At 41.9% G+C, this 25,223-nt stretch overlaps 1 long non-coding RNA gene and 1 pseudogene across 1 annotated transcript in view; one reads left to right on the top strand and one right to left on the bottom strand.

The window, feature by feature from the left end:
- Positions 1-25,223, bottom strand: part of LOC134481599 (uncharacterized) — a 49,979-nt gene that overhangs the window by 13,771 nt on the left and 10,985 nt on the right. The window lies entirely within an intron of this gene.
- Positions 18,527-18,874, top strand: Rpl30l1 (ribosomal protein L30-like 1; annotated as a pseudogene).

Consider the following 25,223-nt stretch of genomic DNA (forward strand, 5'->3'; position numbering starts at 1 on the left):
TGGGTTTGACTGGTCTGTGGTAGTGGCACTGGAGATGGGGGACCCTCTAAAACTCAACACTTCTACCTAACTGTACACGGTCGTAAAAGATATAGTTATGAGTTAGGGGTGATAGCTGGTCCTTGTAGTTCAAGGCCAGTCTGGTCTACAAAGCAAGTTCCAGGATGGTCAGAACTGTTACACAAATAAACCCTGTCTTGAAAAACTGGAAAAAAAAAACCACTGATAAACTGATACAGTATTTCAATTTCCGGGTTTTTGTATCCATAATCTAACTCTTCACCACTCTCCATAGCATACCAGTGGCACAAACAAGAAGCAAATGTAAACATTTCTGGACAAGTTTCACGATTTGGCTTCAGCAAAACCTGATAAAAATATGTGCACTTCTTTGCCATATGAAGCAAGTGGGCTTCTTGGAGAAGAGTTCCTTCTGCCAAAAGTTGGAGGAAACAACAAAGGGTAATACAATTTATCAGAGAAGATGGTAACAGATGGATTGTAGGCTTTTAGAAAACACGAAGACTGGAGTCTCTAAGGTGAATGAAGCTCTCATGACTGAACAGGGAAGACAGGTCTTTATAAAATATACAGAAGGGGGAAAAAAAGCAAAAGTTGAACTTTCATGTAAAAGATTGAAAATACAAGAAGTTAAAAGGCACAAATCTATGATTAGCTCAGAAGAAGTACATCTCTGCCAAGAACTTAATCAGAGAACGAGATGAAACAATTTTAATAAGCCGGGTAGTAACATCTCTGTGGTGCGAATAACGTGAATACTGGCACGAGTGCTGAAATATCACCAAACCCCCAGTTTCCATCCCAGGAACACAAACCTGTCCATCACTTCCTGCCCATTTCAAAGTTCCAAAAGAAGCTGGGGCCAAGATACAGCGTGAGTCTCCTGCTAGCCAAACACCGTATTATTTTCTCCTCAATTAAATGTTCTCGGTGAGCTACAAATGTTTCTTTTGTCACTAACCACTCCAGGTGGGCCTCGTTAGGTCCCAGTTTACTGCCAGATTGCTAGGCCCACTGCTCAGCTGAGCTCCATCACTTCCTTCCCTTCCTCCACTTGCTGCCTCTACCCCTGAATCACAACTGCTCAACACTCCCACTCTCCCTTCAGACTTCTACCTCCTCATGTGTCTCCACATGGCTTCACACCGGGGAAACGGAATTTTCTCACCCATCTGACATCTCCTCATTGCCTACCTCTTCCCTCCCAAAAGCTTGAATCTTTGGGAAAAGAGATTTTTTTTTTTTTTGAGACTGTTTTGATGAGAAACTGAAGGACCACAGAAATGAGATCTTCTAATCAAAATAATCTCTCTTTGATAGCAAGAGATCCATGATCCTCTTATTATGTATCTCTCTTCCCTCCTCTATGTCCCTGGGTCTTGATACCTAAGAAACTATGGACTGTAAGTGCAAGAGGCAAAAAGGTTTACCAGGAGCTCCCGGAAGGGGCGGCACAGGTCTCCCTGGTTGCTGCCGCTGCAGAGAGCCCCTGGGCAGCACCCCACGAGCGAACCTGAGCCTCGGGACCACAGGTAAGACCAAACTTTCTGCTGCAAGAAAGCTGCCTGGTGAGCTTGGGACACGGAAGCAGAATTTCTCTAGGAGGCACGGTCTGTGTTTACCGGAAGTCCCACACCCGCGGATCCCGGCCCGCAGCAGCTCTCTGCTCCCAGACCCGGTGAGAGAGAGACCCAACTGCCTGGTCAGGTGGGCACTCCTGAGGCTGCAGAGCGGAAGAGACCACCAACACTGCTCACCCCTGCCCACATCCCTGGCCCAAGAGGAAACTGTATAAGGCCTCTGGGCTCCCGTGGGGGAGGGCCCAGGAGCGGCAGGACTTCTGCGCCTGAGACACCACCGGAACCTGAAAGAAACAGACCGGATAAACAGTTCTCTGCACCCAAATCCCGTGGGAGGGAGAGCTAAACCTTCAGAGAGGCAGACAAGCCTGGGAAACCAGAAGAGACTGCTCCCTGCACACACATCTCGGACGCCAGAGGAAAAAGCCAAAGACCATCTGGAACCCTGGTGCACTGAAGCTCCCGGAAGGGGCGGCACAGGTCTTCCTGGTTGCTGCCGCTGCAGAGAGCCCCTGGGCAGCACCCCACGAGCGAACCTGAGCCTCGGGACCACAGGTAAGACCAAATTTTCTGCTGCAAGAAAGCTGCCTGGTGAACTCAAGACACAGGCCCACAAGAACAGCTGAAGACCTGTAGAGAGGAAAAACTACACGCCGGAAAGCAGAACACACTGTCCCCATAACTGACTGAAAGAGAGGAAAACAGGTCTACAGCACTCCTGACACACAGGCTTATAGGTCAGTCTAGCCACTGTCAGAAATAGCAGAACAAAGTAACACTAGAGATAATCTGATGGCGAGAGGCAAGCGCAGGAACCCAAGCAACAGAAACCAAGACTGCATGCCATCATCGGAGCCCAATTCTCCCGCCAAAACAAACATGGAATATCCAAACACACCAGAAAAGCAAGATCTAGTTTCAAAATCATATTTGATCATGATGCTGGAGGACTTCAAGAAAGACATGAACACACTTAGGGAAGCACAGGAAAACATTAATAAACAAGTAGAGGCCTACAGAGAGGAATGGCAAAAATCCCTGAAAGAATTCCAGGAAAACACAATCAAACAGATGAAGGAATTAAAAATGGAAATAGAAGCAATCAAGAAAGAACACATGGAAACAACCCTGGATATAGAAAACCAAAAGAAGAGACAAGGAGCTGTAGATACAAGCTTCACCAACAGAATACAAGAGATGGAAGAGAGAATCTCAGGAGCGGAAGATTCCATAGAAATCATTGACTCAACTGTCAAAGATAATGTAAAGCGGAAAAAGCTACTGGTCCAAAACATACAGGAAATCCAGGACTCAATGAGAAGATCAAACCTAAGGATAATAGGTATAGAAGAGAGTGAAGACTCCCAGCTCAAAGGACCAGTAAATATCTTCAACAAAATCATAGAAGAAAACTTCCCTAACCTAAAAAAAGAGATACCCATAGGCATACAAGAAGCCTACAGAACTCCAAATAGATTGGACCAGAAAAGAAACACCTCCCGTCACATAATTGTCAAAACACCAAACGCACAAAATAAAGAAAGAATATTAAAAGCAGTAAGGGAAAAAGGTCAAGTAACATATAAAGGGAGACCTATCAGAATCACACCAGACTTCTCGCCAGAAACTATGAAGGCCAGAAGATCCTGGACTGATGTCATACAGACCCTAAGAGAACACAAATGCCAGCCCAGGTTACTGTATCCAGCAAAACTCTCAATTAACATTGATGGAGAAACCAAGATATTCCATGACAAAACCAAATTTACACAATATCTTTCTACAAATCCAGCACTACAAAGGATAATAAATGGTAAAGCCCAACATAAGGAGGCAAGCTATACCCTAGAAGAAGCAAGAAACTAATCGTCTTGGCAACAAAACAAAGAGAATGAAAGCACACAAACATAACCTCACATCCAAATATGAATATAAAGGGAAACAATAATCACTATTCCTTAATATCTCTCAATATCAATGGCCTCAACTCCCCAATAAAAAGACATAGATTAACAAACTGGATACGCAACGAGGACCCTACATTCTGCTGCCTACAGGAAACACACCTCAGAGACAAAGACAGACACTACCTCAGAGTGAAAGGCTGGAAAACAACTTTCCAAGCAAATGGTCAGAAGAAGCAAGCTGGAGTAGCCATTCTAATATCAAATAAAATCAATTTCCAACTAAAAGTCATCAAAAAAGATAAGGAAGGACACTTCATATTCATCAAAGGAAAAATCCACCAAGATGAACTCTCAATCCTAAATATCTATGCCCCAAATACAAGGGCACCTACATACGTAAAAGAAACCTTACTAAAGCTCAAAACACACATTGCACCTCACACAATAATAGTGGGAGATTTCAACACCCCACTCTCATCAATGGACAGATCATGGAAACAGAAATTAAACAGTGATGTCGACAGACTAAGAGAAGTCATGAGCCAAATGGACTTAACGGATATTTATAGAACATTCTATCCTAAAGCAAAAGGATATACCTTCTTCTCAGCTCCTCATGGTACTTTCTCCAAAATTGACCATATAATTGGTCAAAAAACGGGCCTCAACAGGTACAGAAAGATAGAAATAATCCCATGCGTGCTATCGGACCACCACGGCCTAAAACTGGTCTTCAATAACAATAAGGGAAGAATGCCCACATATACGTGGAAATTGAACAATGCTCTACTCAATGATAACCTGGTCAAGGAAGAAATAAAGAAAGAAATTAAAAACTTCTTAGAATTTAATGAAAATGAAGATACAACATACTCAAACTTATGGGACACAATGAAAGCTGTGCTAAGAGGAAAACTCATAGCGCTGAGTGCCTGCAGAAAGAAACAGGAAAGAGCATATGTCAGCAGCTTGACAGCACACCTAAAAGCTCTAGAACAAAAAGAAGCAAATACACCCAGGAGGAGTAGAAGGCAGGAAATAATCAAACTCAGAGCTGAAATCAACCAAGTAGAAACAAAAAGGACCATAGAAAGAATCAACAGGACCAAAAGTTGGTTCTTTGAGAAAATCAACAAGATAGATAAACCCTTAGCCAGACTAACGAGAGGACACAGAGAGTGCGTCCAAATTAACAAAATCAGAAATGAAAAGGGAGACATAACTACAGATTCAGAGGAAATTCAAAAAATCATCAGATCTTACTATAAAAACCTATATTCAACAAAATTTGAAAATCTTCAGGAAATGGACTATTTCCTAGACAGATACCAGGTATCAAAGTTAAATCAGGAACAGATAAACCAGTTAAACAACCCCATAACTCCTAAGGAAATAGAAGCAGTCATTAAAGGTCTCCCAACCAAAAAGAGCCCAGGTCCAGATGGGTTTAGTGCAGAATTCTATCAAACCTTCATAGAAGACCTCATACCAATATTATCCAAACTATTCCACAAAATTGAAACAGATGGAGCCCTACCGAATTCCTTCTACGAATCTACAATTACTCTTATACCTAAACCACACAAAGACACAACAAAGAAAGAGAACTTCAGACCAATTTCCCTTATGAATATCGACGCAAAAATACTCAATAAAATTCTGGCAAACCGAATTCAAGAGCACATCAAAACAATCATCCACCATGATCAAGTAGGCTTCATCCCAGGCATGCAGGGATGGTTTAATATACGGAAAACCATCAACGTGATCCATTATATAAACAAACTGAAAGAACAGAACCACATGATCATTTCATTAGATGCTGAGAAAGCATTTGACAAAATTCAACACCCCTTCATGATAAAAGTCCTGGAAAGAATAGGAATTCAAGGCCCATACCTAAACATAGTAAAAGCCATATACAGCAAACCAGTTGCTAACATTAAACTAAATGGAGAGAAACTTGAAGCAATCCCACTAAAATCAGGGACTAGACAAGGCTGCCCACTCTCTCCCTACTTATTCAATATAGTTCTTGAAGTTCTAGCCAGAGCAATCAGACAACAAAAGGAGATCAAAGGGATACAGATCGGAAAAGAAGAGGTCAAAATATCACTATTTGCAGATGATATGATAGTATATTTAAGTGATCCCAAAAGTTCCACCAGAGAACTACTAAAGCTGATAAACAACTTCAGCAAAGTGGCTGGGTATAAAATTAACTCAAATAAATCAGTTGCCTTCCTCTATACAAAAGAGAAACAAGCCGAGAAAGAAATTAGGGAAACGACACCCTTCATAATAGACCCAAATAATATAAAGTACCTCGGTGTGACTTTAACCAAGCAAGTAAAAGATCTGTACAATAAGAACTTCAAGTCACTGAAGAAAGAAATTGAAGAAGACCTCAGAAGATGGAAAGATCTCCCATGCTCATGGATTGGCAGGATTAATATAGTAAAAATGGCCATTTTACCAAAAGCAATCTACAGATTCAATGCAATCCCCATCAAAATACCAATCCAATTCTTCAAAGAGTTAGACAGAACAATTTGCAAATTCATCTGGAATAACAAAAAACCCAGGATAGCTAAAGCTATCCTCAACAATAAAAGGACTTCAGGGGGAATCACTATCCCTGAACTCAAGCAGTATTACAGAGCAATAGTGATAAAAACTGCATGGTATTGGTACAGAGACAGACAGATAGACCAATGGAATAGAATTGAAGACCCAGAAATGAACCCACACACCTATGGTCACTTGATTTTTGACAAAGGAGCCAAAACCATCCAATGGAAAAAAGATAGCATTTTCAGCAAATGGTGCTGGTTCAACTGGAGGGCAACATGTAGAAGAATGCAGATCGATCCATGCTTATCACCCTGTACAAAGCTTAAGTCGAAGTGGATCAAGGACCTCCACATCAAACCAGACACACTCAAACTAATAGAAGAAAAACTAGGGAAGCATCTGGAACACATGGGCACTGGAAAAAATTTCCTGAACAAAACACCAATGGCTTATGCTCTAAGATCAAGAATTGACAAATGGGATCTCATAAAACTGCAAAGCTTCTGTAAGGCAAAGGACACTGTGGTTAGGACAAAACGGCAACCAACAGATTGGGAAAAGATCTTTACCAACCCTACAACAGATAGAGGCCTTATATCCAAAATATACAAAGAACTCAAGAAGTTAGACCGCAGGGAAACAAATAACCCTATTAAAAAATGGGGTTCAGAGCTAAACAAAGAATTCACAGCTGAGGAATGCCGAATGGCTGAGAAACACCTAAAGAAATGTTCAACATCTTTAGTCATAAGGGAAATGCAAATCAAAACAACCCTGAGATTTCACCTCACACCAGTGCGATTGGCTAAGATCAAAAACTCAGGTGACAGCAGATGCTGGCGAGGTTGTGGAGAAAGAGGAACACTCCTCCATTGTTGGTGGGATTGCAGACTGGTAAAACCATTCTGGAAATCAGTCTGGAGGTTCCTCAGAAAATTGGACATTGAACTGCCTGAGGATCCAGCTATACCTCTCTTGGGCATATACCCAAAAGATGCCTCAACATATAAAAGAGACACGTGCTCCACTATGTTCATCGCAGCTTTATTTATAATAGCCAGAAAATGGAAAGAACCCAGATGCCCTTCAACAGAGGAATGGATACAGAAAATGTGGTACATCTACAGAATGGAATACTACTCAGCTATCAAAAACAACGAGTTTATGAAATTCGTAGGCAAATGGTTGGAGCTGGAAAATATCATCCTGAGTGAACTAACCCAATCACAGAAAGACATACATGGTATGCACTCATTGATAAGTGGCTATTAGCCCAAATGCTTGAATTACCCTAGATCCCTAGAACAAACGAAACTCAAGACGGATGATCAAAATGTGAATGCTTCACTCCTTCTTTAAATGAGGAAAAAGAATACCCTTGGCAGGGAAGGGAGAGGCAAAGATTAAAACAGAGACTGAAGGAACACCCATTCAGAGCCTGTCCCACATTTGGCCCATACATATACAGCCACCCAATTGGACTAGATGGATGAAGCAAAGAAGTGCAGACCGACAGGAGCCGGATGTAGATCGCTCCTGAGAGACACAGCCAGAATACAGCAAATACAGAGGCGAATGCCAGCAGCAAACCACTGAACTGAGAATAGGTCCCCTATTGAAGGAATCAGAGAAAGAACTGGAAGAGCTTGAAGGGGCTCGAGACCCCAAAAGTACAACAATGCCAAGCAACCAGAGCTTCCAGGGACTAAGCCACTACCTAAAGACTATACATGGACTGACCCTGGACTCTGACCCCATAGGTAGCAATGAATATCCTAGTAAGAGCACCAGTGGAATGGGAAGCCCTGGGTCCTGCTAAGACTGAACCCCCAGTGAACTAGTCTATGGGGGGAGGGCGGCAATGGTGGGAGGGTTGGGAGGGGAACACCCATAAGGAAGGGGAGGGGGAGGGGGATGTTTGCCCGGAAACCGGGAAAGGGAATAACACTCGAAATGTATATAAGAAATACTCAAGTTAATAAAAAAAAAAAAAAAAAAAAAAAAAAGGTTTACCAGACTCGTGTCTGCAAGCCAGAACTTGGGAACTAAGATTCGATGGAATAAGAGTATTTAAGCCAGCACCCTGAGAGGATGGGGAGGTGGCCATTCCCTCACCAAAGAAGGCTGTCATCTTGGAGAACTCACATATACAAAAGAGCTTCTAGAGAGATGGAAGGAAGGAAACTCAGTGGCAAAAGGAAAAGAAGCCTGTATACTGAACAGATCCTCCTTATCTAGGGCATATATCTTTGACTTCCCATCTTTGACAAGATCATCACCAGGAACTTTGGAAGTTTCTCTAGTTCTTTAGATAAACATGTCACCTTGCTACAAGTTAAGCCCCATCTTATTCACTCCGTATAATTGGAAGGTCATCAGATGTTCTGGGACACACACACACACACACACACACACACACACACACGCACACGCACACGCACACACGCACACACACGCAGTTAATATCTCGATCATTTTGATGTGACTTTTCTTCAGAATTTAGAATGCCAACCAAAGACAGGGCAACAACTCCATAAAGGCCATTCACACTGAAGCATCCACTGTTAGCAGCTAAGCCCACAAAAAAAGTATGGTACCTCTTTTCATTTTGTTGTTATTAAATAGTTTACATTTTATTGACCACCGGGTTGGATTTTTATTATTATAATTAATTGTTTTATTTATTTATATTCCAAATGTTACCCCCCTTCTCAGTCCATGCTCCCACCCCTTTGCCTCTGAGAGGGTGCTCCCCACTCCTCACTCCACCCCAGTTCACCCTCACGTCCCCCTTTCCTGGGGCATCAGGTCTCTACAAGATCAGGCACATCTTCTCCCGCTGAGACCAGACAAGGCAGTTCTCTGCTACATGTGTGCTGGGGGCCACAGTTCAGCCCATGTAGGCTCTTCGTTTGATGGCTTAGTTCCTGGGAGCTCTCAGGGGTCCAAGTTAGTTGATGCTGTTGGTCTTCCTATGGGGTTGCCAACCCTCTTTGAATCCTTCTGTCTTTCCCCTAATTCTTCTATATGGATCCCCAACCTCAGTCTAATGGTTGGCTGTAAGTATCTGCATCTGTCTCAGTCAGCTGCTTGTAGAGCCTCTCAGAGGACAGTCATGCTAGAGTCCTGTCTGCAAGCACAAGATGGCATCACTAATAGTGTCAGGGTTTGGTGCCCTCAATCTCTGCTCCATTTATGTGCCTTTCTTTCTTTCTTTCTTTCTTTCTTTCTTTCTTTCTTTCTTTCTTTCTTTCTATTTATTTATTTATTTATTTATTTATTTGTTTATTTATTTTTTGGTCAGGAACAATTCTGGGTCAAAAGTTTTGAAGGCAGGTTGGCGACACCATCCCTCCACTGGGGATGTCTATCTACTGGAAGTGGTCTCTTCAAGTTCTATCTTCCCACTGTTGGGCATTTTGTCAAAAGTCATCCCCATTGAGTCCTGGGAGCCTCACACATCCCAGTTCTCTGGGACTTTCTAGAGGTTCTGCCAGCCCCCAACTCCCACAGCTGCATATTGCTATTCATTCCCACTGCACAATCCCCTCCACCTCACCCCCACATATCCCTTTCCTGGCCCTGTGTCTTCTGACTCCTCCAGACTTGATCCTGCCCCTCTCTTTTCTCTCCCTCCCGTCTCCCACTCGAGTCCCTCCCTCCCTCTGCCTTCCATGATTATTTTGTTCCCCCTTCTAAGTGGGATCGAAGCATCCTCACTTGGGCCTTCCTTCTTGTTAAACTTCTTATGGTCTGTGGATTGTATCAAGGGTATTTTGTACTTTTTGGCTAATATCCACATATTACTGAATACATGTAATGCCTGTCCTTTTTGGGTCTTGGTTACCTCATTTTCCAGTTCCATCCATTTGCCTGCAAAATTCATGAAGTCCTCACTCTTAATAGTTGAAAGTACTCTATTGTGTAAATGTACCACATGTTCTGTATCCATTCATCAGTTGAAGGGCATCTGGGTTGTTTTCAGCTTCTGGCTATTGTAAATAAGTCTGCTATGAAAAAAGTGGAGCACATGCCCCTGTGGTATTGTGGAGCATCTTTTGGGTATACGTCCAGGAGTGATATGAATGGATCTTCAGGTAGAATTATTCCCAATTTTCCGAATAACCACCAGATTGAATTCCAGAGTGGTTGTACCAGTCCGTAATCCCACCCTCAATGGAGGAGTGTTCCTCTTTCTCCACATCCTTGCCAGCATCTGTTATCACTTGAGTTTTTGATCTTAGCCATTCCTGATTGAGGTAAGGTAGAAGAATCTCAGGGTAGTTTTGATTTGCATTTCCTGATGACTAAGGATGTTGAATATTTCTTTAAGTGCTTCTCGGCCATGCGATATTCCTCTGTTGAGAATCCTACATTTAGCTCTGTACTCCATTATTAATCAGGTTATTTGGTTTTTTGGAGGCTAACTTCTTGAGTTCTTAGTATATTTTGGATATTAGCCCTCTATCAGATATAGGGTTGCTGTTTTGTCCTAGTGGCTTTACAGAAATTTCATGCAACCCCATTTGTCAATTGTGGATCTTAGAGCATGAGCCATTGTGCTCTGATCAGAAAATTTCCCCCCTCTGCCAATGAGTTCGAAGCTCTTTCCCACTTTCTCTTCTATTAGACTCAGTGTATCTGGTTTTATGTACCAGATGCACTTACACTTGAGCTTCGTGCAAGGCGATAGATACGGATCAATTTGCATTCTTCCACAAGCAGACAGCCGGTTAGACCAGCAACATTTTTTGAATATGCTTTCTTTTTTTCCACTGTATGGTTTTGGCTTCTTTGTCAAAGATTAAGTGTCCATAGGTGTATGGGTTTATTTCTAGGTCTTCAACTCTATTCCATTGATTGACCTGTCTATCTCTGTATCAATCAATACCATATGATTTTTATCACTATTGCTCTGTAGTAGTGGTTGGGGTTATGGATGGTGATTCCCCCAGAAGTTGTTCTTTTATTGTTGAGAATTGTTTTCATTATTCTGGATTTTCTGTTTTCCCATATGAAGTTGAGAATTACTCTTTCCATATCTGTGAAGAATTGTGTTGGGATTTTGATGGGGATTACATTGAATCTGTAGATTGCTTTTGGTAAGATGGCCATTTTTACTATGTTAATCCTACTGATCTAGGAGCATGGGAGATCTTTCCATCTTCTGAGATCTTCTTCAATTTCTTTCTTCAGGGACTTGAAGTTCTTGTCAAACAGGTCTTTCTTTTCATTTGTCAGTTTTTCTTTTAAAGTTAAATTCAAGGCTAAACTTCTAAGTCTGATGTACTATATGCAGATCATACAAGATGAATATGAAGACACACACATTGGTTGTGCCCAAAAGATTGGCTAGAGTACATAATCGTCTTCATAAACACATATTAAGTTCTTATGACAATAGAACTCCCAGGTTTTCTGAGACACTTTCCAAAGTTATTATGAAAATAAAATATACGTTATTGCTAATATGCAGATTCTAGACTTTGTACCTCTGAGACACCCCAAAGACTTGGATTCATGACTATTATAAAACTAAATATTACTCAACAAGATTTTGTTTCAGGTGTGGGGGGGAACAGACCTAAAAGCATCAAATAGATATCTTCTCAAAACTACAGAAATTATAAATACAAGCATTTTGTACACACAGAAGATCGTGTAGATCCTAAAGTGTTCAACTGCTTCCATTTGGGGTCTTTAAGATCCTGTACAAATTGGTTCTCAGAAGCTAATGCATTGCTAGTCTCTACTAAGGACAAAGAGTCTAAAAATGAACATAGTTCTCAGTATTTAACGGTTCATCATTTCTACAAAAGCCCAGAGAGAACAATAATTTCCAATAGCTTTAAAAGATAAAGGCTCTTGGATGTAATCAACTTTACCAATGTCTGTTCAGGTGTGTTTAATATGCTGGAAATATACTGATTAATTTCTTTTTTTTTCTTTTTATTTATTTATTTATTTTTTAATTAACGAGTATTTCTTATATACATTTCAAGTGTTATTCCCTTTCCCGGTTTCCGGGCAAAATCCCCCTCCCCTCTCCCCTTCCTTATGGGTGTTCCCCTCCCAACCCTCCCCCCATTGCCGCCCTCCCCCCATAGTCTAGTTCACTGGGGGTTCAGTCTTAGCAGGACCCAGGGCTTCCCCTTCCACTGGTGCTCTTACTAGGATATTCATTGCTACCTATGGGGTCAGAGTCCAGGGTCAGTCCATGTATAGTCTTTAGGTAGTGGCTTAGTCCCTGGAAGCTCTGGTTGCTTGACATTGTTGTACTTTTGGGGTCTCGAGCCCCTTCAAGCTCTTCCAGTTCTTTCTCTGATTCCTTCAACGGGGGACCTATTCTCAGTTCAGTGGTTTGCTGCTGGCATTCGCCTCTGTATTTGCTGTATTCTGGCTGTGTCTCTCAGGAGCGATCTACATCCGGCTCCTGTCGGTCTGCACTTCTTTGCTTCATCCATCTTGTCTAATTGGGTGGCTGTATATGTATGGGCCACATGTGGGCCAGGCTCTGAATGGGTGTTCCTTCAGTCTCTGTTTTAATCTTTGCCTCTCCCTTCCCTGCCAAGGGTATTCTTTTTCCTCATTTAAAGAAGGAGTGAAGCATTCACATTTTGATCATCCGTCTTGAGTTTCGTTTGTTCTAGGGATCTAGGGTAATTCAAGCATTTGGGCTAATAGCCACTTATCAATGAGTGCATACCATGTATGTCTTTCTGTGATTGGGTTAGCTCACTCAGGATGATATTTTCCAGTTCCAACCATTTGCCTACGAATTTCATAAACTCGTTGTTTTTGATAGCTGAGTAATATTCCATTGTGTAGATGTACCACATTTTCTGTATCCATTCCTCTGTTGAAGGGCATCTGGGTTCTTTCCAGTTTCTGGCTATTATAAATAAGGCTGCGATGAACATAGTGGAGCATGTGTCTCTTTTATATGTTGAGGCATCTTTTGGGTATATGCCCAAGAGAGGTATAGCTGGATCCTCAGGCAGTTCAATGTCCAATTTTCTGAGGAAACTCCAGACTGATTTCCAGAATGGTTTTACCAGTCTGCAATCCCACCAACAATGGAGGAGTGTTCCTCTTTCTCCACATCCTCGCCAGCATCTGCTGTCACCTGAGTTTTTGATCTTACCCATTTTCACTGGTGTGAGGTGAAATCTCAGGGTTGTTTTGATTTGCATTTCCCTTATGACTAAAGATGTTGAACATTTCTTTAGGTGTTTCTCAGCCATTCGGCATTCCTCAGCTGTGAATTCTTTGTTTAGCTCTGAACCCCATTTTTTAATAGGGTTATTTGTTTCCCTGCGGTCTAACTTCTTGAGTTCTTTGTATATTTTGGATATAAGGCCTCTATCTGTTGTAGGATTGGTAAAGATCTTTTCCCAATCTGTTGGTTGCCGTTTTGTCCTAACCACCGTGTCCTTTGCCTTACAGAAGCTTTGCAGTTTTATGAGATCCCATTTGTCGATTCTTGATCTTAGAGCATAAGCCATTGGTGTTTTGTTCAGGAAATTTTTTCCAGTGCCCATGTGTTCCAGATGCTTCCCTAGTTTTTCTTCTATTAGTTTGAGTGTGTCTGGTTTGATGTGGAGGTCCTTGATCCACTTGGACTTAAGCTTTGTACAGGGTGATAAGCATGGATCGATCTGCATTCTTCTACATGTTGCCCTCCAGTTGAACCAGCACCACTTGCTGAAAATGCTCTTTTTTCCATTGGATGGTTTTGGCTCCTTTGTCAAAAATCAAGTGACCATAGGTGTGTGGGTTCATTTCTGGGTCTTCAATTCTATTCCATTGGTCTATCTGTCTGTCTCTGTACCAATACCATGCAGTTTTTATCACTATTGCTCTGTAATACTGCTTGAGTTCAGGGATAGTGATTCCCCCTGAAGTCCTTTTATTGTTGAGGATAGCTTTAGCTATCCTGGGTTTTTTGTTATTCCAGATGAATTTGCAAATTGTTCTGTCTAACTCTTTGAAGAATTGGATTGGTATTTTGATGGGGATTGCATTGAATCTGTAGATTGCTTTTGGTAAAATGGCCATTTTTACTATATTAATCCTGCCAATCCATGAGCATGGGAGATCTTTCCATCTTCTGAGGTCTTCTTCAATTTCTTTCCTCAGTGTCTTGAAGTTCTTATTGTAGAGATCTTTTACTTGCTTGGTTAAAGTCACACCGAGGTACTTTATATTATTTGGGTCTATTATGAAGGGTGTCGTTTCCCTAATTTCTTTCTCGGCTTGTTTCTCTTTTGTATAGAGGAAGGCAACTGATTTATTTGAGTTAATTTTATACCCAGCCACTTTGCTGAAGTTGTTTATCAGCTTTAGTAGTTCTCTGGTGGAACTTTTGGGATCACTTAAATATACTATCATGTCATCTGCAAATAGTGATATTTTGACCTCTTCTTTTCCGATCTGTATCCCCTTGATCTCCTTTTGTTGTCTGATTGCTCTGGCTAGAACTTCAAGAACTATATTGAATAAGTAGGGAGAGAGTGGGCAGCCTTGTCTAGTCCCTGATTTTAGTGGGATTGCTTCAAGTTTCTCTCCATTTAGTTTAATGTTAGCAACTGGTTTGCTGTATATGGCTTTTACTATGTTTAGGTATGGGCCTTGAATTCCTATTCTTTCCAGGACTTTTATCATGAAGGGGTGTTGAATTTTGTCAAATGCTTTCTCAGCATCTAATGAAATGATCATGTGGTTTTGTTCTTTCAGTTTGTTTATATGATGGATCACGTTGATGGTTTTCCGTATATTAAACCATCCCTGCATGCCTGGGATGAAGCCTACTTGATCATGGTGGATGATTGTTTTGATGTGCTCTTGAATTCGGTTTGCCAGAATTTTATTGAGTATTTTTGCGTCGATATTCATAAGGGAAATTGGTCTGAAGTTCTCTTTCTTTGTTGTGTCTTTGTGTGATTTAGGTATAAGAGTAATTGTGGCTTCGTAGAAGGAATTCGGTAGTGCTCCATCTGTTTCAATTTTGTGGAATAGTTTGGATAATATTGGTATGAGGTCTTCTATGAAGGTTTGATAGAATTCTGCACTAAACCCGTCTGGACCTGGGCTCTTTTTGGTTGGGAGACCTTTAATGACTGCTTCTATTTCCTTAGGAGTTATGGGGTTGTTTAACTGGTTTATCTGTTCCTGATTTAACTTCGATACCTGGTATCTGTCTAGGAAATTGTCCATTTCCTGAAGATTTTCAAATTTTGTTGAATATAGGTTTTTATAGTAAGATCTGATGATTTTTTGAATTTCCTCTGAATCTGTAGTTATGTCTCCCTTTTCATTTCTAATTTTGTTAATTTGGACGCACTCTCTGTGTCCTCTCGTTAGTCTGGCTAAGGGTTTATCTATCTTGTTGATTTTCTCAAAGAACCAACTTTTGGTTCTGTTGATTCTTTCTATGGTCCTTTTTGTTTCTACTTGGTTGATTTCAGCTCTGAGTTTGATTATTTCCTGCCTTCTACTCCTCCTGGGTGTATTTGCTTCTTTTTGTTCTAGAGCTTTTAGGTGTGCTGTCAAGCTGCTGACATATGCTCTTTCCTGTTTCTTTCTGCAGGCACTCAGCGCTATGAGTTTTCCTCTTAGCACAGCTTTCATTGTGTCCCATAAGTTTGGGTATGTTGTATCTTCATTTTCATTAAATTCTAAAAAGTTTTTAATTTCTTTCTTTGTTTCTTCCTTGACCAGGTTATCATTGAGTAGAGCATTGTTCAATTTCCACGTACATGTGGGCATTCTTCCCTTATTGTTATTGAAGACCAGTTTTAGGCCGTGGTGGTCCGATAGCACGCATGGGATTATCTCTATCTTTCTGTACCTGTTGAGGCCCGTTTTTTGACCAATTATATGGTCAATTTTGGAGAAAGTACCATGAGGAGCTGAGAAGAAGGTATATCCTTTTGCTTTAGGATAGAATGTTCTATAAATATCCGTTAAGTCCATTTGGCTCATGACTTCTCTTAGTCTGTCGACATCACTGTTTAATTTCTGTTTCCATGATCTGTCCATTGATGAGAGTGGTGTGTTGAAATCTCCCACTATTATTGTGTGAGGTGCAATGTGTGTTTTGAGCTTTAGTAAGGTTTCTTTTACGTATGTAGGTGCCCTTGTATTTGGGGCATAGATATTTAGGATTGAGAGTTCATCTTGGTGGATTTTTCCTTTGATGAATATGAAGTGTCCTTCCTTATCTTTTTTGATGACTTTTAGTTGGAAATTGATTTTATTTGATATTAGAATGGCTACTCCAGCTTGCTTCTTCTGACCATTTGCTTGGAAAGTTGTTTTCCAGCCTTTCACTCTGAGGTAGTGTCTGTCTTTGTCTCTGAGGTGTGTTTCCTGTAGGCAGCAGAATGCAGGGTCCTCATTGCGTATCCAGTTTGTTAATCTATGTCTTTTTATTGGGGAGTTGAGGCCATTGATATTGAGAGATATTAAGGAATAGTGATTATTGCTTCCCTTTATATTCATATTTGGATGTGAGGTTATGTTTGTGTGCTTTCATTCTCTTTGTTTTGTTGCCAAGACGATTAGTTTCTTGCTTCTTCTAGGGTATAGCTTGCCTCCTTATGTTGGGCTTTACCATTTATTATCCTTTGTAGTGCTGGATTTGTAGAAACATATTGTGTAAATTTGGTTTTGTCATGGAATATCTTGGTTTCTCCATCAATGTTAATTGAGAGTTTTGCTGGATACAGTAACCTGGGCTGGCATTTGTGTTCTCTTAGGGTCTGTATGACATCAGTCCAGGATCTTCTGGCCTTCATAGTTTCTGGCGAGAAGTCTGGTGTGATTCTGATAGGTCTCCCTTTATATGTTACTTGACCTTTTTCCCTTACTGCTTTTAATATTCTTTCTTTATTTTGTGCGTTTGGTGTTTTGACAATTATGTGACGGGAGGTGTTTCTTTTCTGGTCCAATCTATTTGGAGTTCTGTAGGCTTCTTGTATGTCTATGGGTATCTCTTTTTTTAGGTTAGGGAAGTTTTCTTCTATGATTTTGTTGAAGATATTTACTGGTCCTTTGAGCTGGGAGTCTTCACTCTCTTCTATACCTATTATCCTTAGGTTTGATCTTCTCATTGAGTCCTGGATTTCCTGTATGTTTTGGACCAGTAGCTTTTTCTGCTTTACATTATCTTTGACAGTTGAGTCAATGATTTCTATGGAATCTTCTGCTCCTGAGATTCTCTCTTCCATCTCTTGAATTCTGTTGGTGAGGCTTGTATCTACAGCTCCTTGTCTCTTCTTTTGGTTTTCTATATCCAGGGTTGTTTCCATGTGTTCTTTCTTGATTGCTTCTATTTCCATTTTTAATTCCTTCAACTGTTTGATTGTGTTTTCCTGGAATTCTTTCAGGGATTTTTGCGATTCCTCTCTGTAGGCTTCTACTTGTTCTCTAAGGGAGTTCTTCATGTCTTTCTTGAAGTCCTCCAGCATCATGATCAAATATGATTTTGAAAATAGATCTTGCTTTTCTGGTGTGTTTGGATATTCCATGTTTGTTTTGATGGGAGAATTGGGCTCCGATGGTGCCATGTAGTCTTGGTTTCTGTTGCTTGGGTTCCTGCACTTGCCTCTCGCCATCAGATTATCTCTAGTGTTACTTTGTTCTGCTATTTCTGACAGTGGCTAGACTGTCCTATAAGCCTGTGTGACAGGAGTGCTGTAGACCTGTTTTCCTCTCTTTCAGTCAGTTATGGGGATAGAGTGTTCTGCTTTCTGGCGTGTAGTTTTTCCTCTCTACAGGTCTTCAGCTGTTCCTGTGGGCCTATGTCTTGAGTTCACCAGGCAGCTTTCTTGCAGCAGAAAATTTGGTCTTACCTGTGGTCCCGAGGCTCAGGTTCGCTCGTGGGGTGCTGCCCATGGGCTCTCTGCAGCGGCAGCAACCAGGAAGACCTGTGCCGCCCCTTCCGGGAGCTTCAGTGCACCAGGGTTCCAGATGGTCTTTGGCTTTTTCCTCTGGCGTCAGAGATGTGTGTGCAGGGAGCAGTCACTTCTGGTTTCCCAGGCTTGTCTGCCTCTCTGAAGGTTTAGCTCTCCCTCCCACGGGATTTGGGTGCAGAGAACTGTTTATCCGGTCTGTTTCTTTCAGGTTCCGGCGGTGTCTCAGGCGCAGAAGTCCTGCCGCTCCTGGGCCCTCCCCCACGGGAGCCCAGAGGCCTTATACAGTTTCCTCTTGGGCCAGGGATGTGGGCAGGGGTGAGCAGAGCTGGTGGTCTCTTCCGCTCTGCAGCCTCAGGAGTGCCCACCTGACCAGGCGGTTGGGTCTCTCTCTCACCGGGCTAATTTCTTATAAAGTATCTAGTATCAAGTCTTCATGATATAAGAAGTGTTCTTTTCCCTTTCTCACTCCCCAGCCATCTTGGCGCCTGATCTTGGTTGGTGGTTGTCCTGCACCTAAGGCAAGAGGATGGTGGCTGCAAAGAGGACGAAAAAGTCTCTGGAGTCGATCGACTCTAGGCTCCAGCTTGTTATGGGAAGTGGAAAGTACGTGCTGGGACACAAACAGACTCTGAAGACGATCAGACAAGGCAAAGAGAAATTGGTTATCCTCTCCAACAACTGTCCAGCTTTGAGGAAATCTGAAATAGAATACTATGCCATGTTGGCTAAAACTGGTGTCCATCACTACAGTGGTAATAACATTGAATTGGGCACAGCGTGTGGAAAATACTACAGAGTATGCACACTGGCTATCATTGACCCAGGTGATTCTGATACCATCAGAAGCATGCCAGAACAGACTGGTGAGAGGTAAACAAGAAAGTTTTCCTTTAATAAAACTTTGCCAGAGCTCCTTTAAAAAAATGTTCTTTTCATTTTTTAATGGTTATTTTACTTATTTGGTTGGTTGTTTATTTGAGACAGGGTAGTCCCTTTGTAATTAGTCTATCTGTAACCCTTATTTCTCCCTTTCCTAATTTCCCTTTTAAATTCAGCAGCAAACATTAGACAAAAGGAGATCGAATCCATCTGTGACAACTAATCTTGATTTTTCAAGTGGACAGGAGGGGTTAACTAAGGTTGGGGGAAGACCCTCCCTTAGAGCGAGTGGCACTTTCATAAATGACCCAAATGTAGAAATGTCTAAGAAAAACACACTGCTGGCTGCCTACCTGCCTTTTCTTCTTGCTGAGTGAATGCCGCTTCATAGACTGAAGAGCTGCCAGCACGCCATTGTTGGACACCCCAGTCTCTATCTACCCAATTTCAACACACACGCATGCACGCACGCACGCACACCAGTTATGTTCTCCTAGAGACCTCTGTCTAATATCCCACCCAAATCTCAATTGGAATCAAAGCACTTCTGTGAAATTCTGAGATGTTCTGCCAAGATAACACTGAAAGATTTCTCAGCTGCCTTCCTTAAAGGTGACTTTATTTTTCTCTCGGATTCCACTGTGTCCGTCTACTTAGGCTTCTGCACAGTTGCCAAACTTTGCTATCCAATTCCCTGTGGAATTAATTGTCCATAGCACTTGTTCAAGCTTTTGGCTGCTATGAACATGAGTTTCTAAAGAATTTTAGTGTCCCTTTTTTTTGTTCTTCTGTTTCTCTTTGAGGAGCTGCACTACACTGTTAACCTTCAAACGTCACTCATAATAATTTTACAATTTGCTTATAAAATTAAAAGGAGTTCTTCACAGGCCTTACTTCCTTGGAGTTGCCAGGACGGCTCAGCAGGTAAAGGAACCGCCTCACAGCCTGACGGCCTGATTCTGATGCCTGGGACCCACTTGGTGGAAGAGAATTGACCCTTGCAGGCTATTCTCTGACTTCCACAGGTGTGTTCATGACATGCTCAAACCACCACGTATGGACACACACAATGGATAAACTAAAATGTTAAAAACTTTTAAAACTAGAGCCTCATATTTTTTTAATGTGTACATAATGCTTTTGGAAATCCATTAGTATGACACTCCCGTATTACATCTATTAACAAGGCCACATCTAAATGCATCCTAGGAGGTGGAAACAGTTTTTTCTTCAGTATCCTGAAATAGTTGTATATGAACCATCTCATATTAATTATCAGTATGGGATAGATATTGGTAGGTAATACACACATACAATTATTATATATGATATATTTTATGTATGTATGTATGTATGTATGTATGTATGTATGATCTCAAAATCACAGACAGGCCACTGACTTCTGTTGACACTCTTGAGATTCATTTCAATATTTACCATGACCTGGAGAGGGATTGGTGAATTGATAAGTTAATGATAATTAATATTGTTCATCTGTTTGTTGTCATCTCTAAGAAGACTATCTCCTGACACTGAGTAAGATCTGCTGTGAGTGGCATTTAGCGAGGTCTGAACAATAGACATGGGATGGTCTTACTACTGCACTTACGGTGTGGTGGGTGGTATTTAAACACGTGCTGAAGAACTATTCCCCAAACGTACAGTTTCTGTTAAATATTAAAATGGTTTTCCAGGGTGGCTACAGAAGATAGTGGCATGTCTATGGCTCTGTGTGAATTAGATCATTATGTGTATCAGCTGTCCAAGTCATTCCATGCCTATGACTCAATATTAGACTATTCATGTCTAAACACTATAGCATTCTGAAGAGTTAAAACACATATGGACAAGATCTATTAACAAAATTCAGGCAGAAGACTAATAAGCCTTAATAAATATTTTTAAAATAAAATACAATCCATCTGGGAGAAGCATAAGTTTTATTTCTGTTCATTAGGGTGAGCCACTCACTGACTCATAGTTCTACCTTCTTCTACTAAGTTGGAAAAATTAGTCACTCATATGCTGACTTGAGCATCGAAACTAAAGGTCTCATGCTTCATTTGTATAATTTGTGAATTCTGTGAGTAGTATTAGACTGTTCCTCAATGTTGAAAATTATAGAATAGCAGAAGGAAACTTTGTCAAATATTTGTGTCCTGTGTATACATTTCTTTCAAAGATCTTGGAGAATGTTATTTAAAATGAAAGGGGAGGTTCAGCTTTTGACCAAGTCACATTTTCCTTAACATTTAATATAAACGTCCATTTTACAGTTGGGAGCAGGATGCTCTAGGAAATTTAGCCTCTTTCAAACTTCTGAAGTGTTACAGACAGCCAGCAATTATTCCCAGACAGAAACAGTAGCTTTCCTCCCTCCCTCCTCCCTTCCCTCCTCCCTCCTCCTTTCCCCCTCCCTCCCTTCTTTCTTTTCTCCCGTATGCATGTGTGAACCTGAAGACCAGAGATCAACACTGCGTATCTTCTACTATTGTTGTCCATTTTATTGTTTAGTACAGGCTCCCTCAGTGAACCTGGAGTTCATCAGCTTACTAGGCAGCTTGGCCACCGAGCTCTGGGGACCTTTCTGTCTCTGCCTCTCAGAACTGGGACTGCAGGTGTGCACAGCCTTGCCTAGACTTTTATGTGGGTGCTGAGGATTGGAACCATACAGGTACTTCTCTCATGGAGTCATTTCCCCCTCCCCTCCCCTCCTTCCCTCCGTCCTTCCCTCCCTCCCTCTCTTCCTCTCTCCCTCCCGTGTGTGTGTGTGTGTGTGTGTGTGTGTGTGTGTGTGTGTGTTGGATACCAACCCAGGGCTTTGTGCATGCTAGGCAAGTGACACACAGAACTCAAGTGTACCACCATGCTCTTACTTTTCCCTTGGAAATGTATTTGATTGATGAAGCCTCACGTCAATAAGAGAGGTGTAGTAGAGATAGTTAAGTTCTTCATATTTAAACTTTTTAATAGTTGAAATAGTTTCCCTTAAACTTCCAATCATGAAAGTTCCAGAATAGTGGTCTTGGAATTGTTACTAGGGTTATTTAATACTGTTGCCTTTCAAGAGCACTTATTATGCAGAGCATCACCGTGGAGGGGAACAGAGAGCGAAAAGATATCGGGGCAATTTCTCTGAGCAACCGGGGGCCTGATGAGTGGGTTTCTGGCAGAAAAAGGAACAGACAGAAATCCCAGACAGGACATTGCGTGTCTTAAGATTCAGCTCAGCTTATAAGAGGCTGCCTGCTGCATGCTGGTTCTCTCCATGGGGCCTGAAAGAATGATGCATTCCTCCCTCTGCCTGCAGAAGTTTCAGGAGTGGAGCAAAAGACTTGTTTACAAATCTTCTTTTGATGAAGCTCAGAGTTTGCAGCCAGCCTCATTGTAATTTGCCTCTGAGGGACTTTAAGGATGTGGTGCTGAGCTCCTGAGTGAATTCTCAGTCTGTAACTGCCTTTCTCTGTGAGCAGAGGAATACATCACAGAGCCATAGTGTGAACTACAGTAGCAGAAAAGTAGATCGCCAGGGGCGTACTGTTCCAACCCGGGGTTTCAGATGGAGGACAGAGAGGAACGTTTCAGAAGTCAGCGAGTCACGCCAAGCTTTTAGCAGCTCTGTTAGGATGTTGGGGCGAGTGGCTTGGTTCTGCGCGCTGCCTGCATCTGGATAAAATTAGAGCTTTTAGCTTCTCCGGGAGAGGGACTTATTAATAGCTAAGGGCCGAAGTGCTAACTGTGTGCTGAGCATGGCGCTTAAGGAAGTGAACAGAGTCGGACTTGGTGCTAGCTCTGACTCTTCCCTTGAGTAAACAGATATATTGGTCCGGTTTTTTTTTTTTTTTTTTTGAAGAGCAGTCTGTGATGGTTTCACGGGACCGGATGTCACAGACAAGGTTACGATAGCCACAGCATATCGGGTCCAAACTGCTAACCTATGAGGCAAAGGGCAAGGCACTAACACAGGAAAGCCAGAGATGTCAGGGTTGATTTGTTTACATTCTCTTAGGTTCTAAGGGAAGGGATCATTGCTGTCTTTGGATATCTCTTATTCCTAGCTATTTCATTCCAAACATAAGAAGTCACCAATGAGAAACCCTGTCTCAAAAAACCAAAACCAAAACCAAAACAAACAACAAACAACAAACAGAAGTCACCAATGAAGGGAGTCTTAAAAATTAGCCATCTTTTCTTTCCCGGTCTTAAGTCTTTAGAATTGTAAATGAGATCCCCAATTAAAAAACACAGTGTGTAGCTATGAAATTCACAAATAGGCAAATTATTAATGGTAGCAAGATAAGGAATGATAATATACCATGTTTGTATGTATATAAAATATACTTCTCCCTGGTAGGGTTTTTTTTTTTTCTTGACCGAACCTACATCTATGGAAACATGCTTAAATGGATATAAACCTAGAAATAAATTTTTTGGTTCATCTAACTGAAAATTCTAGGGATGCGTGTTCAGGCTAAGCTGCATCTAGCTACCAAAACAATGCCGTCAGGATTATCTTTTTGCCTCTGCCTTACTCAGCTTGGTTTTCCCATCTGATGTCTCTCGGCAATTAGTTTTACATTCATTCTTGATAACCCCGAAAGGAAACAAATCATCATTGCCTCCTATATGGAAGCCATGGCCCTGGAAGTCAATCTCATTAGCCTGGCTTGGGGCCTGGGTTCATCTCTGAGCCAACGATCGTAGCCATGACAATAGACTGTGTCAGTCAAGGTCTGGTCCAAGCTGTGTACTCTCCCAGGGCTAAGTGAACTGAGAGTGGATAGAGTGCTGGCTCCCTGGAGGGAATCAGAGTTCAGTCATCACAAGAGGAAAAGATTAGTGCTGAGCAGAAAAAACAACAGGTTTACACCTCAGTCGGTAAATACACGGCGCTTTGGTTTGATGAACACGATTGACTCCAAGGTCTGAGCGTGCTAAGCAAACACTCTTCCCCTGAGACATACTCCCAGCCCTCTGTGAAGTGGGCTTAACAGCTGGAGACTTATTATTTTTAAGGAACTCTTATACTCAAACATGGCAATACCTTAGGAAGCCGCATGCTTATGTAAATCATACCCATCCCCATACTGGGAATTGAACCTAGGACTTCGGGGATACTCCACAGTGCTCTACCGCTAAACTGCAACTCCTCACCCTTTTAAAACACTTAAATTTTGCAACAAGGCCCCACTAAATTGCTCAAGCTGACCTTGAACCACTCTGTAACTCAGGTGAGACTTAAACACCCGACCCTCCCGTCCCCACCTCCTAAGTGGCGGAGACTACAAGTCTACACCACTAAGCCTAGCTTCAGCTCTCACTGTCTATGACTCAACGTGGTTTAGGAATTCCTGACTTTTATTTTTAAGTTACCACCCAAGCCAATTTAAAACCCATAAAATCTGTCTCGTTAATTTACTCTCAGGTAGTTTGTTTGTTTGTTTGTTTTTACACGAAATGTCTTTCCCTTCTACATAGAGTAGGATCCTTTCCCCTCTGTTTAAGGATGAATATGTAAAACACTGCAAATGAAAATTCCAAAGTGAAGCTTCAAGACATGATCTAGATGGGAGAATTCAGGGGGTGGGTTGGCGGGGCATATAGAACCTTCTCCGCACTTACTCAGACAACTCTCCTGGCCCTTGCTAGTAAAGTGGGCTTCACCCTGTGGCTGGACTGTAAGTGCAGAGAGAGCCAGGTCTTTTATAAGCTTGTTTCTTGCCATGCCTTTGGAAGGTGAGGTGATAAATACAAAGGAGCAGCCTGTTTCCAGCATCAGCATCAGAGCCTGTCTCCAGCATCAGCATCAGCATCAGCATCAGCATCAGCATCAGCATCAGAGCCTGTCTCCAGCATCAGCATCAGCATCAGCATCAGAGCCTGTCTCCAGCATCAGCATCAGCATCAGCATCAGCATCAGAGCCTGTCTCCAGCATCAGCATCAGCATCATCCTCAGAGCCTGTCTCCAGCATCAGCATCAGCATCATCCTCAGAGCCTGTCTCCAGCATCAGCATCAGCATCAGAGCCTGTCTCCAGCATCAGCATCAGCATCAGCATCAGCATCAGCATCAGCATCAGAGCCTGTCTCCAGCATCAGCATCAGCATCAGCATCAGCATCAGCATCAGCATCAGCATCAGCATCAGCATCAGCATCAGCATCAGAGCCTGTCTCCAGTATCAGCATCAGCATCAGAGCCTGTCTCCAGCATCAGCACCAGCATCAGAAGTACTGTCTCCACCATCCTCAACAATGCCAAAATCTTCAAAGGGTGGTCCTGAACAGATGGTCTGGCAGACTAAGGAATTAGTTTGCTGAGTCTCTGTACAGGCTAATTAATTCT

Source organism: Rattus norvegicus, chromosome 13 (genome assembly GCF_021556685.1).
Source record: "Rattus norvegicus strain SHRSP/BbbUtx chromosome 13, alternate assembly SHRSP_T2T, whole genome shotgun sequence".
NCBI lineage: Eukaryota > Metazoa > Chordata > Mammalia > Rodentia > Muridae > Rattus > Rattus norvegicus.